Source organism: Budorcas taxicolor, chromosome 2 (assembly GCF_023091745.1).
Source record: "Budorcas taxicolor isolate Tak-1 chromosome 2, Takin1.1, whole genome shotgun sequence".
Lineage (NCBI taxonomy): Eukaryota > Metazoa > Chordata > Mammalia > Artiodactyla > Bovidae > Budorcas > Budorcas taxicolor.
The window spans coordinates 83,740,575-83,754,312 of record NC_068911.1 but is presented as its reverse complement, the minus strand read 5'-3'; the positions used below and the strand labels follow the sequence as shown (position 1 = coordinate 83,754,312).

Genomic DNA, 13,738 nt, shown 5'->3' with positions numbered 1-13,738 from the left:
TACAAAGCCAATAGTCCCATTTTATTGTTTCATTCATTGATCACTTTTGAAATTCTAGAATTAATTTCCTACTAAAAATTTTGAACACTTTTGATGGCTTGCTGTGTAATATGTACTATGTGAATAACTCTTTCCAAGAATCCTGTGAAATGGGTTTTTAATAAACCCCATGTTTCAAATGAGAAAACAGAGACATGAGATGTTATATAATCTTTCCAAGATCACACCTCCCAGTAACTGGTGAGGGAATTTAAGCACAAATCTTCTTTATTCAAAATCCACTGCTCCTTACAATGATGTCAAATGTGCTTAAAAATAGACTCTAATGTAGAGAATAGTTAGCATGTAAAAAAAGCCAAATTTTCTTACTTAATCTAGGTGTGGTTAGTTTGACACTGCCTGCTGTAGTAATAGTGGCTTCCCAGGTTGCTCAGTGATAAAGAATCCGCCTGCCAATGCAGAAGAAGTAGGTTCAACCCCTGAGTTGGGAAGATCTACTGGGGAAGGAAATGGCAACCCATTCTAGTACTCTTGCCTGGGAAATCCCATGGACAGAGGACCCTGGTGGGCTACAGTCCATGAGTTTACAAAACTGTCAGACACGACTCAGCAACTAAACAACAACAACTTCAACAGTGAACTCTGAGGGCAGTGACTGCAAATCAAATGGTCCCATCCCCCATGGATTGATGAGTCATTTTGCTCCTTTTGTGATGAGATGTCCTCCAGCTAACTCAGAAAAGCAGCACCTCTGGTCAGAAGGACCACAACCTCAAGGAGAGCTTTATACAATCATTACCACAACTGAAAAAACATCAGATTATTCTTATGATGGCCAGTTTCACCTTTCCACAGAGAAAAAAACTGCACTTTTGTGAGATTAGAGATTTTGTTGAGCAATAGAGTTCCATAGTATTAAATAGTCACCAAGCTGTTTTTTTTTTTTCCCTCCCAAGCTTGTTTTTAACGTTTGGCTTCTTTCAGTCTCGGCAGGACACTATGTCATATTGATAAACTTCCAGTTTACCATGACCTGCTAAACATGTATGTTCTCCCTGGTCTTTCACAGGACCCTCCTCCCATCTGAATAAATGCATAGAAGTAGAGAAATAATCTCCTAATGGAGAAGAGATTTTGAGGCATGAGTCAGACATAAACAGGTGATTTCAACAAACTTTTGAGAGACATAAATAGGAACACTGAAGCCCAGAACACTCTGCAGCAGAGCTAAATAGAAGCTGGAGGCCAGTCTCCTCTCAACAGAATTAATGGAAAAACCTGAATGAAGAGTTAGTACTTAATGGAGAAGACCGGTCTGAGATTCGGGGATGAAAACAGAATGAGAAATTAAAGCCTCTATAAAGGCCAAATGCAGCAATGGCGCTATAGGTAGCCAATATTTATCTCCAGGTAGAAAATTGATAGATCTTCTCTGAAGATCTGGCCTAAAATACCTGTAGAAAACTAAGTCTTTGGAGCAGTGAAGCTCTTCCCTTTCCTGAACTCAAGATATTTCAAAAAGATTCAGGTTCCTACCTGAGATAACCTGTCCAGCCCACTCCACGTGGAGCTCCTGATTGGAATTCTCACCCAGAGGTAAGCCTGATGGAAAAACAAACACCAGGGGCCTTATAACACAGGTAATCTACACTAGCTGCTAATTTCTTTGCTCTTTAGTATAAATCATCATTTTTTTGGTAACACTTGAGAGAGAGGGAAGCAAACAAATAGGGAAATGTGTACAGAAGGCAAGAGGTTATCCAGGCAGGAGCAAGGAGCTGCAGCACTACTCAGAGTGGTCCACAGCCTGACTGTTGGTGTCGAAGTAGTTGCTACTGGTCCTTGCAAGGTAACAAGTCTGTGCCAGAATCTAAACCAGCTATGGTGTTAAGCATCATCCTCTTGAGGTAACTGCTTGTTTTCAACGTTCTTTTTTTTCCTTTAATTTTCATAACAAGATCTTCTCAGTGAAAAAAGAAGAGCACTCATTTAATTTGTAATGCAAAATCTTTAACTCATCACAGACTGTTATTTCTGAATAATACATATAACTTTCTTAGACTTTTGAGAAAATATAGTATCCATGAAACAAGTTTAAAACCCAAGATATTATCAAAGATAATTAGAGAATAAGACAAGAATGTATGAATTAACAATCATGAAAAGTTGAAATATTTGAATATAAAGACAAGAGAAAGAAGAAGGTAAAGAGACAAAAATTATAGAAAAATAAATAAAAAAGAAGCCAGCATTCCAGGAGGTCCAACATTTCACTAAGTGCTCTGAAAAATAAACTAGTGAAAGATGACAAAGGGAAATTATTGAAGATTTTAAAAAGGAGAATTTTCCATAGGTAGTAAAGAATAAGTTTCTGATTAAAAGTATACTTAATATTCAATGCGATGAATTTTAAAAATCCATTCCACATGTGAACACAAAACTGACATTTTAGTGAATAAACAGAAAATCTTAAAATCTTCCAGAGGGAAAAACAGAAGGAACAAGGAATATCCAAATGAATTATCAAATACTGCAATGTTCTCAGTCTTCTGACTATACTGAAAAAATATATATGCATATAGACATATACGTAAATGTATTCAAGATATAGTTCTATAACCAATTAAACTTTTCATTACATGCTGCTGCTGCTAAGTCGTTTCAGTCGTGACCGACTTTGTGCGACCCATAGACGGCAGCCTGGCAGGCTCCCCTGTCCCTGGGATTCTCCAGGCAAGAACACTGGAGTGGGTTGCCATTTCCTTCTCCAATGCATGAAAGTGAAAAGTGAAAGTGAAGTCGCTCAGTCATGTCTGACTCTTACATGAGGACAGTAGAAAAACACAGTCACATATGTAAGAATTCAAGAAGTTTACTTCACATACATACCTTCCAAATGATGGTACTTAAAAGATATGCTGAAGCAAAATGTGTCCTGTAATAGAGAGAAAGAGATGAGAATCAATCCTCCAGTATGTAGTTTAGCTCAATCAGGCAAAGAAAGGAGGTTTGAGAATATTAATTGTGCTCAATCCCACTAACAATCAATCATAGCTGGAGCCAGAGGACAGAAGACTCTGAGAAGAGTCTTCATGGAAAGGGCAGACTCAGTAAGTTAGACATTTTCTTTTAAAGAACCTGAAAAAAATTTGGCTAGAAAAGAAAAATAATGTCTTTTTGAAGAAGAAAATAAATTCCAGAAGAAAATATCTTCAAACACATCATGATCAAAATATTAAACAACTAAAAATATGATTATTTAAATCCATAATTATATCCTAAGAAAATAGAATCCATTTTTGTTGTTGTTTTTATTGTTGATATTAAGAACATTTTCCATCAAGTTTTCCAGAGGTCATAAGAGTTGAACAAGAGATAAAATTATATTTCTAGCATATTAATTGGCACAGCAGTGACAAAATTGCACAAAACCTTAATAATTTAATGCTTTATAGTGTTTTCCAGTTTGTAGAATCAATCCATGGCCAGAGTTTGGAAGACAGCTTTTGCATGTAGAACAGAATTTAAATGTTAACAGGGTAAAAAGAAGGCTAGGGAAAGCAGGAGAAGAAGTGGACTATGAGGAGCTAATGTCTTTATCTGACAAAGTGGAGAACAAAGTGATGTTGTTGAAAGTGATGTACAGACTTCAGGCCGCAGCAGTATAAGCTCATGTTTGAAATATCCCCTTCTATTCAAATCACACAGCAATTCTTGACAACATGATTATATGATCTGCTCCCATAAACCTCCCTGGAAAAGTCTAGTCTCCTTGGACTTCGGGGGAGGGTGGGCGTGATCTAATCATCAAGTTGCTACAGTTGTTCCTATCCTGAACTGTGATAGGCAGGATAATGTACTCCGCCAAAGATACCAATGTTCTAATCCCCAGAATCTATGAATATGTTACCTTACATGACAAAATGTAATTTGCAAATGTGATTAAGTTAAGAATATTGAGATAAGAAGATTATCCTGGATTATCCCATGGTCCCAATGTAATCACAAAAGAGATTCCCTTTAAGAGGGAGGCAGGAGGGTTAGAGTCAGAGGGAGAGATTTGAAGATGCTACATTGCTGGCCTTTGAAAAAGGATGGAAGGCCAAAGAATTCAGGTGGCTCTTAGAAACTGGGAGAATTACAGAACAAAATTCTCCATTAGAGTCTCCAAAGGAACACAGGCATCCTGAAACTTGATTTTATCCCAGTGAAACTCATTTTGGGTTTTTGATCTCTAGAACTACAGCATAATAAATTTGGGTTGTGTTATGGCACTTAGTTTGTGGAATTTGTTACATCATCAATAGGAAACTAATACATCAGCCAAATTACACAGCTCCTCAAGAAAACAGGGCTTCCCTGATAGCTCAGTTGGTAAAGAATCTGCCTGCAATGCAGAAGACTCTGGTTCCATTCCTGGGTTAGGAAGATACTCGGGAGAAGGGATAGGCTACCCATTCCAGTATTCGCCGGCTTCCCTTATGGCTCAGCTGGTAAAGAATCTGCCTGCAGTGAAGAGGCCCTGGGTTCGATCCCTGGGTTGGGAAGATCCCCTGGAGAAGGGAAAGGCTACCCACTCCAGTATTCTGGCCTGGAGAATTCCATGGACTGTGTAGTCTGTGGGGTAGCAAAGAGTCGAACATGACTGAGCGACTTTCACTTTCCTCAAGAAAATGGATTTCTTGCATTTCTCTGTACAGTTATTTTCAGGTATTGTGGTCAAAATATAGTAGAATCCAGTCAATATGAATAGGAAACTATACTAAGTTAATCTACTCAATATTTCTGAGCAGCTTTTCAGTCCTAGCCATGCTTTAGAAGCATCTGAGGTGCTCTAAAAATATTAAACGCCAGGCTATACAGTAGAAAAATTAAATAAGAATCTCTGGAAGTCTTGCTGCTGCTGCTGCTGCTAAGTCGCTTCAGTCGTGTCCAATTCTGTGTGACCCCATAGATAGAAACCCACCAGGCTCCCCCGTCCCTGGGATTCTCCAGGCAAGAACACTGGAGTCAGTTGCCATTTCCTTCTCCAATGAATGAAAGTGAAAAGTGAAAGTGAAGTCGCTCAGTCGTGTCTGACTCTTAGTGACTCCATGGACTGCAGCCCACCAGGCTCCTCCATCCATGTGATTTTCCAGGCAAGAGGACTGGAGTGGGTTGCCATTGCCTTCTCCATCTGGAAGTCATAGGCATTAATATTTTGTAAAAGGTCTAGATGATTTTATTGTGAAGTTAAGAGTTGAAAATCAGTAGTCTACATTCATTCCAGAAAGTCATTGAGAGACACAAGTGGTGGTGCTATACACAAAACATCTAAACCTTACAGGACCTGTATAAGACCTTAGTAATAACTCATATTCTCTTTGTTCACCTCTAGGTGATAGGTTTTTCTGCCTATAACTGCTACATACTTTATTGTCATGTAATTCCTTCCATATAATATAATTACAAAAATTCGAAAAAATTTTGTCCAGATGTCCAGGAATGCTGAATGGACAGTTCTAAAATCTTATCTCAATTTGATTAATACCTACTGAGATATTATCTCTCTTTACTCTTTATGTTGAAGAATGAACAATAGTTTGCTGGCTTCTCTGTCTAGAATTAGACTCTATTCATGTGTACTTTTTCAAATATTGTTAATAAAAATAATAAGCTAATTTGAAAAAGAATTTACAAACATATTTAGAATCCCAAAGAGATAAAAGATTAAATTAGATCTACTAAGATAAAAACTAAGAAATTTTGAAACAAAACCAATCAATTAATTAAAATAATTCTTAAACATTTAAAAGGACAATATTGGACAGATAAGAAAGAACCAATTAGAAATGCTGGTAATTAATACAAAATTGGGTTGAAAATCTCAAACGAAGGAATTAATACATAGATGGATTACACAGATATGAAGAGAGAATTATTCATCAGGAGACTGCACTAAGCATGTCATCTAGATTGCGAAACAGAGTAACTAAATTTTTAAAAGTATTAAAGAACAATTAAAAAAAACTAACAAACATAGGAACAGAGCGAGAAGTTCCAAGGTTCATTCAACAATAAAGTGAGAAGAGAATAGAGCAAATATTAATAACTAGGAAGAGATACTGATATTATTATATGGTAAGTCCTTTCAAGAATTGGGAAAAGATAATGTATACAGGTCCTGAACAAGACAGAGATAAATATCTATCTAGACATATTATAATAAAACTGCAGAGCATCTGCCATGAAAAGAAAATTTTATTATTTACCAGAAAGGTGACAAATTACCTATAAAAGAGTGAAACAAAAGTAGCCTCCTCACTAGCAAAAATGGTTGCTGGAAAACAAAGTAATGCTATTTTCAAAATGCTGTTATTCCTAGAAATTAATTATTCCTAGAAATCAATTATTCCTAGAAATCATTATAAGCCACACTATTATTCAAGAGTGGGGACAAAGTAAGTGAATTTTTAGATACACAGAAAATAATAGCTCATATGCCCTCCCCAAAAGAATTACAGAGGGCTGTGTTTTACAAGAAGAATATAATGACAGGCAAGGAGTGATTACAAAGTGAATGGTCACTACAGAAATTGGAAATTTTTATCAATAAACTTAACTGATTATGTTTATAATAGTTATATTCTTAAAATGGAAGATGCAATTAAAATGTAAGAATTTAATGGGGAGGAAGGGGTGGAGGTACAAATAAGCTTATTTTTTTTTTATCAAAAGGTAAAATTAAGGATTATCTTGGCATTTTTATAAGACCAAATAGGTATTTCTGAAAGTGTAGGGAACAAGAAATATAGGTTAAAACACTTTAATTAAACTTAGATATTTAACCAAAGTAAGAGTCAAACAAATTTGAGTACCACATATTGAAAGAGAGATTTGAGTAGATAATCCAAACAAATACAAATTCACTAGATTCAAAGGGGTCCCACCATGGAATGTGGGATTGCAGTTTATAGAATGTGGGATGAAAGGGGGTTTTTATATAAACTCTTCCCTACTATTTTGTTATACTGTTTTGGATAAACATTTTAAAAGAATCCGAGTTATTTTGGATAACTTGGAGCACAAGTAAAGTGCTTGTAATAAAAAGTGCTCCATTTGCTAAAATCCAGCACCACTTAACTGTCATTGATGTCAAAGGTATTTGTTTATTGTAAAATTATTCTGCTATTAAATTGGGTAGTACTTGCTTTCATGAGCTATAGTTTGATATTATGAGTAGCAGAATTGTTTCTATTTATTCTAAAAATCTTCTTATCCTGAAAACAGCTGGCTTTTTCTACAACTATATGTGGTTAAAATAACCCTTCCTGTCTAAGTAAGTCTTCTATTAAATTTTACAGAAGAAAGTGAAAGACAAAACCACCCAGATTTTGGACTAAGATATGTGCTTGAAGATGCCAATGGTTTTTAATGAGATTTTCAGAGAAAGAACTCTGAACTGAAAAGACTCAATGCCACCTAACTGTGAAGAAAAGTCTCAAGAAAAAAATTTTTTTTTCCTAAATTTAGATTCTATTTTGGGATCGACCAGAGAAGCAATTTGAAAATTTCTGCATTTTTCATAGAAAAACTTTAATGCCATTTTATGGATTGCTTTTTCTCATGTTTATTCTAAATGCTAACATAATGTTTCTTTAAAAATTTATATGTTGCAGAAAGTTTCAGTTCAGTTCAGTTCAGTCGCTCAGTCATGTATGACTCTTTGTGACCCCATGAATTGCAGCACGCCAGGCCTCCCTGTCCATCACCAACTCCCAGAGTTCACTCAGACTCACGTCCATCGAGCAGTGATGCCATCCAGCCATCTCATCCTCTGTCGTCCCCTTCTCCTCCTGCCCCCAATCCCTCCCAGCATCACAGTCTTTTCCAATGAGTCAACTCTTCTCATGAGGTGGCCAAAGTACTGGAGTTTCAGCTTTAGCATCATTCCTTCCAAAGAAATCCCAGGGCTGATTTCCTTCAGAATGGACTGGTTGGATCTCCTTGTAGTCCAAGGGACTCTCAAGAGTCTTCTCCAACACCACAGTTCAAAAGCATCAATTCTTCGGTGCTCAGCTTTCTTCACATAGGAAGGGAAAAAATTACCCATGTGTTCAACATAGGATTTCAGTTGCGATGAGTTTTATTGCTGTGTGTATAACCTTCTATTCTTCTTCTTAATGACCGTGCGTGGGATTTTGCTTGGTTGCTTTTTATTTCTTTTTACATAGTTGTAATCAAATGGCTATTTGCAAGGCCTCCCCAGACAGCCATTTTGCTTTTTTGCATTTCTTTTCCATGTGGAAAATTCTGAAAGAGCTGGGGATACCAGACCACCTGACCTGCCTCTTGAGAAACCTATATGCAGCTCAGGAAGCAACAGTTAGAACTGGACATGGAACAACAGACTGGTTCCAAATAGGAAAAGGAGTACCTCAAGGCTGTATATTGTCACCCTGCTTATTTAACTTCTATGCAGAGTACATCATGAGAAACGCTGGGCTGGAAGAAGCACAAGCTGGAATCAAGATTGCCAGGAGAAATATCAATAACCTCAGATATGCAGATGAGACCACCCTTATGGCAGAAAGTGAAGAGGAACTAAAAAGCCTTTTGATGAAAGTGAAAGAGGAGAGTGAAAAAGTTGGCTTAAAGCTCAATGTTCTGAAAACGAAGATCATGGCATCTGGTCCCATTACTTCATGGGAAATAGATGGGGAAACAGTGGAAACAGTGGCAGACTTTATTTTTCTGGGGCTCCAAAATCACTGCAGATGGTGACTGCATCTATGAAATTAAAAAACGCTTACTCCTTGGAAGGAAAGTTATGACCAACCTAGATAGTATATTCAAAAGCAGAGACATTACTTTGCCGACTAAGGTCCGTCTAGTCAAGGCTATGGTTTTTCCAGTACTCATGTATGGATGTGAGAGTTGGACTGTGAAGAAGGCTGAGTGCCAAAGAATTGATGCTTTTGAACTGTGATGTTGGAGAAGACTCTTGAGAGTCCCCTGGACTGCAAGGAGATCCAACCAGTCCATTCTAAAGAAGATTTGTCCTGGGTGTTCTTTGGAAGGAATGATGCTGAAGCTGAAACTCCAGTACTTTGGCCATCTTATGTGAAGAGTTGACTCATTGGAAAGACCCTGATGCTTGGAGGGATTAGGGGCAGGAGGAGCAGGGGATGACAAAGGATGAGATGGCTGGATAGCATCAGCAACTCGATGGACGTGAGTTTGAGTGAACTCAGGGAGTTGGTGATGGACAGGGAGGCCTGGCGTGCTGTGATTCATGGGGTCACAAAGAGTTAGACGTGACTGAGTGACTGAACTGAACTGAACTGAATCAAATGGCAATCCACTCCAGTATTCTTGTCTGGGAAATCCCATGGACAGAGGAATCTGGCCGGCTTAGTTTACAGGGTCAAAAAAAGTCAACATGACTTAGTGACTAAACAATGATAACAACAAGCAAGCTGCATATATAATTCTGTTCTTTTAAATTAACATTTCAAAAGGTGGTTCATTCACTTTAAGCCCTTTAGAGAACTACACGTTTTTGATATATAACCATTACATTTATTTGTTCAGGAATGTTTCCAGTCGTATGCCAGTCACTGATTATTTTAAGTGCTAGAGTTTTTATTGTTGCTCAGTCACTCAGTTGTGTCTCACTCTTTGTTACCCTATGGACTACAGCACGCCAGGCTTCCCTGTCCTTCACTGTCACCCCGATCTTGCTCAAATTCATGTCCTTTGAGTCGGAGATGTCATCCAATCATCTCATCCTCTGTCGTCCCCTTCTCCTCCTGTCTTCAGTCTTTCTCAGCATCAGGGTCTTTCCAGTGAGTCAGCTCTTCACTTCAGGTGACCAAAGAATATTCAGGACTGATTTCCTTTAGGATTGACTTATTTGATCTCCTTGCAGTCCAAGGGGCTTACTTTCAAGAGGGCTAGAGAGAAAGAAAAATATTTTCCTTCTTGGATTTTACTCTCTAATGGGGAGAAACTCACATGGAAGATAGTAAGTAGTACTGTATAAAGTATATTAGAATATGGTATGAACTGTGGGAGATGTGTATATGAATAAGAGAGATGACAGGTGCTGGAACAAGGTTCCAATGCAGGTAAGGAAGGAGGGCCTGAGAGATGACCTTTAAACAAAGATGTGAAATTGGCAGGAGTGATGATCTATGTTGATTTCTGAAAGAAGAATGTCCAGGCAGGGTGAGCAGCCAGTGTAAAGGCCTTGAGATGGGAGAATACCTGGTCCACACAATGAAGGACAACGGAGCTAGAAGGGGTGGTCAGGGTGTAGGGGAGTAGAAGAGCTTAGTGCAATTGGTAGGAGAGGTCAGGTCACATAAGATTCAAAGCATTAAGTTCTTTGACTCTTATTCTAAGAGAAATGGGGAGCCAAACACACGGAAATTAGTTTCTGTGGAAATTTGAGCAATCAATTTAATATATAAAAACCTAACTGGTAAGTGGAGAAAAAAACTATACGCTACATTGTAAAGAGGAAGTTTTCAGGTCATTTCAGGAAGGACTAAATGACCTTTCAATCTTTTGCTTCTAAAATTGGACCTTGTATAGCAATATTCTAGTCAAAAATGCTTTTGGGAGAAAAATGTAATATGATGGGCTTGTCACTGAGTTATGACACAGAAGGATATTTAATCTGCCCTTGGTTTAATCTTGAGAAACTTGGTGCCAGGGCATTCTGACTAAGGTCTCTGCTATGGAATTCTCTGCTCAGGTTGTCTTTTCATTTAAAATTAATTGAAAAAGTATCTATCTGCTGCTGTTTTCAACCACCTGAAAATGCATAAAGGTTGAGTAGCCTGCGTAGTGTTTTTGGACTTCTCATCATCCTGTGTATTTTGTTGATGGGAGAACAGAGCAGTAAGATCAGCTGGGTTTTGGTTTTATCATTAAAGAGGGTAGTCATACGACTCCTACTTTGCTATGCTTTTGACTGTATGAATGTTGTTTGGGATAAACAAATACATGCAAAAATCTACATGAATATATTGTTGTTGTTCAGTTGTCTGACTCTTGGTGACCCCATGGATTGCAGCACGCTGGGCTTCCATGTCCTTCACTATCTCTCAAAGTTTGCTGAAACTCATGTCCATTGAGTCAATGATGTCATCCAACCATCTCATCCTTTGCCACCACCTTCTCCTCCTGCCCTTAATCTTTCCCAGCGTCAGGGTCTTTTCCAATGGATTGGCTCTTCCAATCATGTGCCCAAAGTATAGTGTTAATACTAGTAAAAAGGATACCCATAATCCATTCTATTTTTTACCACTGATGTGATAGTCACTCCCTTAATATTTATGGAATGCTTATTCTGTGTCTGAGGCTGTTTAGGTATTGTAGACACAAAAGTGAAAAACAATATAGTTCTGGCCTTCATTGAGTTTAAATTAGCAAGTCAATGCAGCGTGTTCAATGCTATGATGGTAGAAGTAGAACATGCTCTAGGAGCATATAGAGGGAGCTTCTGATCCAAGATCAATGTGCAGTGTCGTTCGGGGCATGCTTCAACTACTTAAAGCACAGATGCATGCGCAAAAAAAATACCAGCTTGGCATTTGCCTTTTTAAACACCTAAAATGGAATATCCATGGGAGCACTTCCTAGTAAGCACGTCTTTGTAACTAGAGAAATGAGTCTACTCCTCATTCTAAAGAGATAAGCAGGGGATGTCCTTGATTCAAAAAATTAAAAAAAGTGAACAGATATTTATTATTTCCACACACTTGGAGCCTTCAGATGATCTATTCTTTCACTTCATTAGGAGCTTTCTACTCCTAGCAGAGTTCTAACCTGGTTTATAATTGTAGTAGATATTACCAGATTTTTAGCTAGCTTGAGGTCAAAAAAAGAACTGACTTCACCATCTTGGATACAAGCAATTTGTACAGTGCTGTACAAATACAGAGACCCAATGGGTAACAGCCAAGAGACTGTTTGAATGGAAGCCTTAAAGTTTCATAGAAAAAAAAATCAAATGCCTCAAATAAACGCATTGAACAAACTGGGATTGGGATTGTCAATACAGATGTCACACCAAGAGCAGAGGACAAGCCTCTGTTTCCCTTTCCTTGTATGCATTTTATAGATTAGATGTCAGTCCCACTGTGTGATATAAGAGCATTCGTGGTGATTTTTTGCTATGTACTTAATCTGCAACTGTAATCTTATGTTTTCCAATGAGTGATCCTGTTTTAACAATCACTTTTTCCCCATCAAAACCCAACAGTTTTCTCTTGTGTTTTGTTGAGTAGGAGTTTGGATTTTGTTTCAGCAAACTGAAAAAATAGAAACATTAACTCTCATCCCCTGGAGGAGAGAGAATGAGTCAAATATCAGGATGAAGACCCAATCTTTGCCATGCTGAAAGGAGTTGGAATAGGTCTTTTCTTTGAATAGAAATCCCTCTACTTGCTACAAACAAATGTAAAAGGTCTGTGAAAGCTTCCAGCAGAAAGTGACATCTGACCCCTGAATTATGGGAGGAGCAGTGGTGGGAGGGAATTTTAGGGAGACAACGGCCTTTGTTATCTGAAGCCAGAGAAGATGAAATCTATAAAGAAATGAAGAGGTTCACTTTCAGTACGTGTTGAGTGAAGAATATGAGAGTACAATATGTACGAATGCACTGAGAAGGGCTGCATGACTGTTGGTAGAATCAATGACTGATACATATGTAGGCTTGTCCTGGAGAGTTGCAACTTATTTTACCTGTGATTATGAAAACATTGTGATTTTCAAAACAACTGACAGAACTCAAAACAACCATTTTCTTGGAGAAGAGAATGAGACCCAAACTTTAATTTTTGAACAGAACCTAAAGTTCCCAGGACCTTGACTTTCCTGGAAAGTAAAAGAAAGTGAAAGTGAAATCGCTCAGTCGTGTCTGACTCTTTGCAACCCCATGGACTGTACCCTACCACACTTCTCTGTCCATGGGATTTTCCAGGCAAAAGTACTGGAATGGGTTGCCATTTCCTTCCCCAGAGGATCTTTCCAACCCAGGGATCGAACCTGGGTCTCCTGCATTGTAGGCAGACGCTTTACCATCTGAGCCACCAGGGAAGTCACTGACTTTCCTGGAATATCACTATAAATAAAAAAGATAAATCTGACTTATAACCTTCCAAATGTACTTCAAAGACACTTTATGTGAGGAGATCTACATGCCAAAATGTTAAAAATATGATGACCTAAGAAAAGTCTTCACATACACATTATTTAAAATAAAAAGTTCTTAAATTTATAGTAAACAAAATCCATTTGTAATACATTATTAGATGATACATTATTCTTCTTGACTTTATTTTTTTCATATGTTACATTTTCTGGAATCAGATTAATTTAACCTTCATATATTTTGAAGTATTTTGAAATCATATACCAGGTCACCTCATACTGAATTTTTTTTTTTTACTGAGAATATCATCTTAACATTTTCAGTGGAATGCACATTCCAGACAGTTAGCATCATTTCTATTTCTCTATTCAGTGCCCCTAGCTTGCCAGTAATTTGTGAATATATGATAGTCACTTGGAATAAAGAAGGCTGCATTTGACGTTAGGCTGGAGGGGTAGTGTCTCCATAATACCAAAGTTTCTGATACATGGTTTTAGTTATTTCATATAGTGTTGTGAGGTGGAAAAAAATGTGAGCTCTAGAGACCCAGATCTAAGCCTGGAACTTAACTCATTTAAAACTAAAAACTGAAGA

General features: G+C 37.7%; 1 non-coding gene across 1 annotated transcript; it reads right to left on the bottom strand.

Moving 5' to 3' along the window:
- Window positions 1–13,017: 13,017 nt before the first annotated feature.
- TRNAC-ACA (transfer RNA cysteine (anticodon ACA)) lies at window positions 13,018–13,089 on the bottom strand. Its single transcript has one exon. It is a non-coding gene; the product is annotated as a tRNA-Cys (tRNA).
- Window positions 13,090–13,738: the final 649 nt, after the last annotated feature.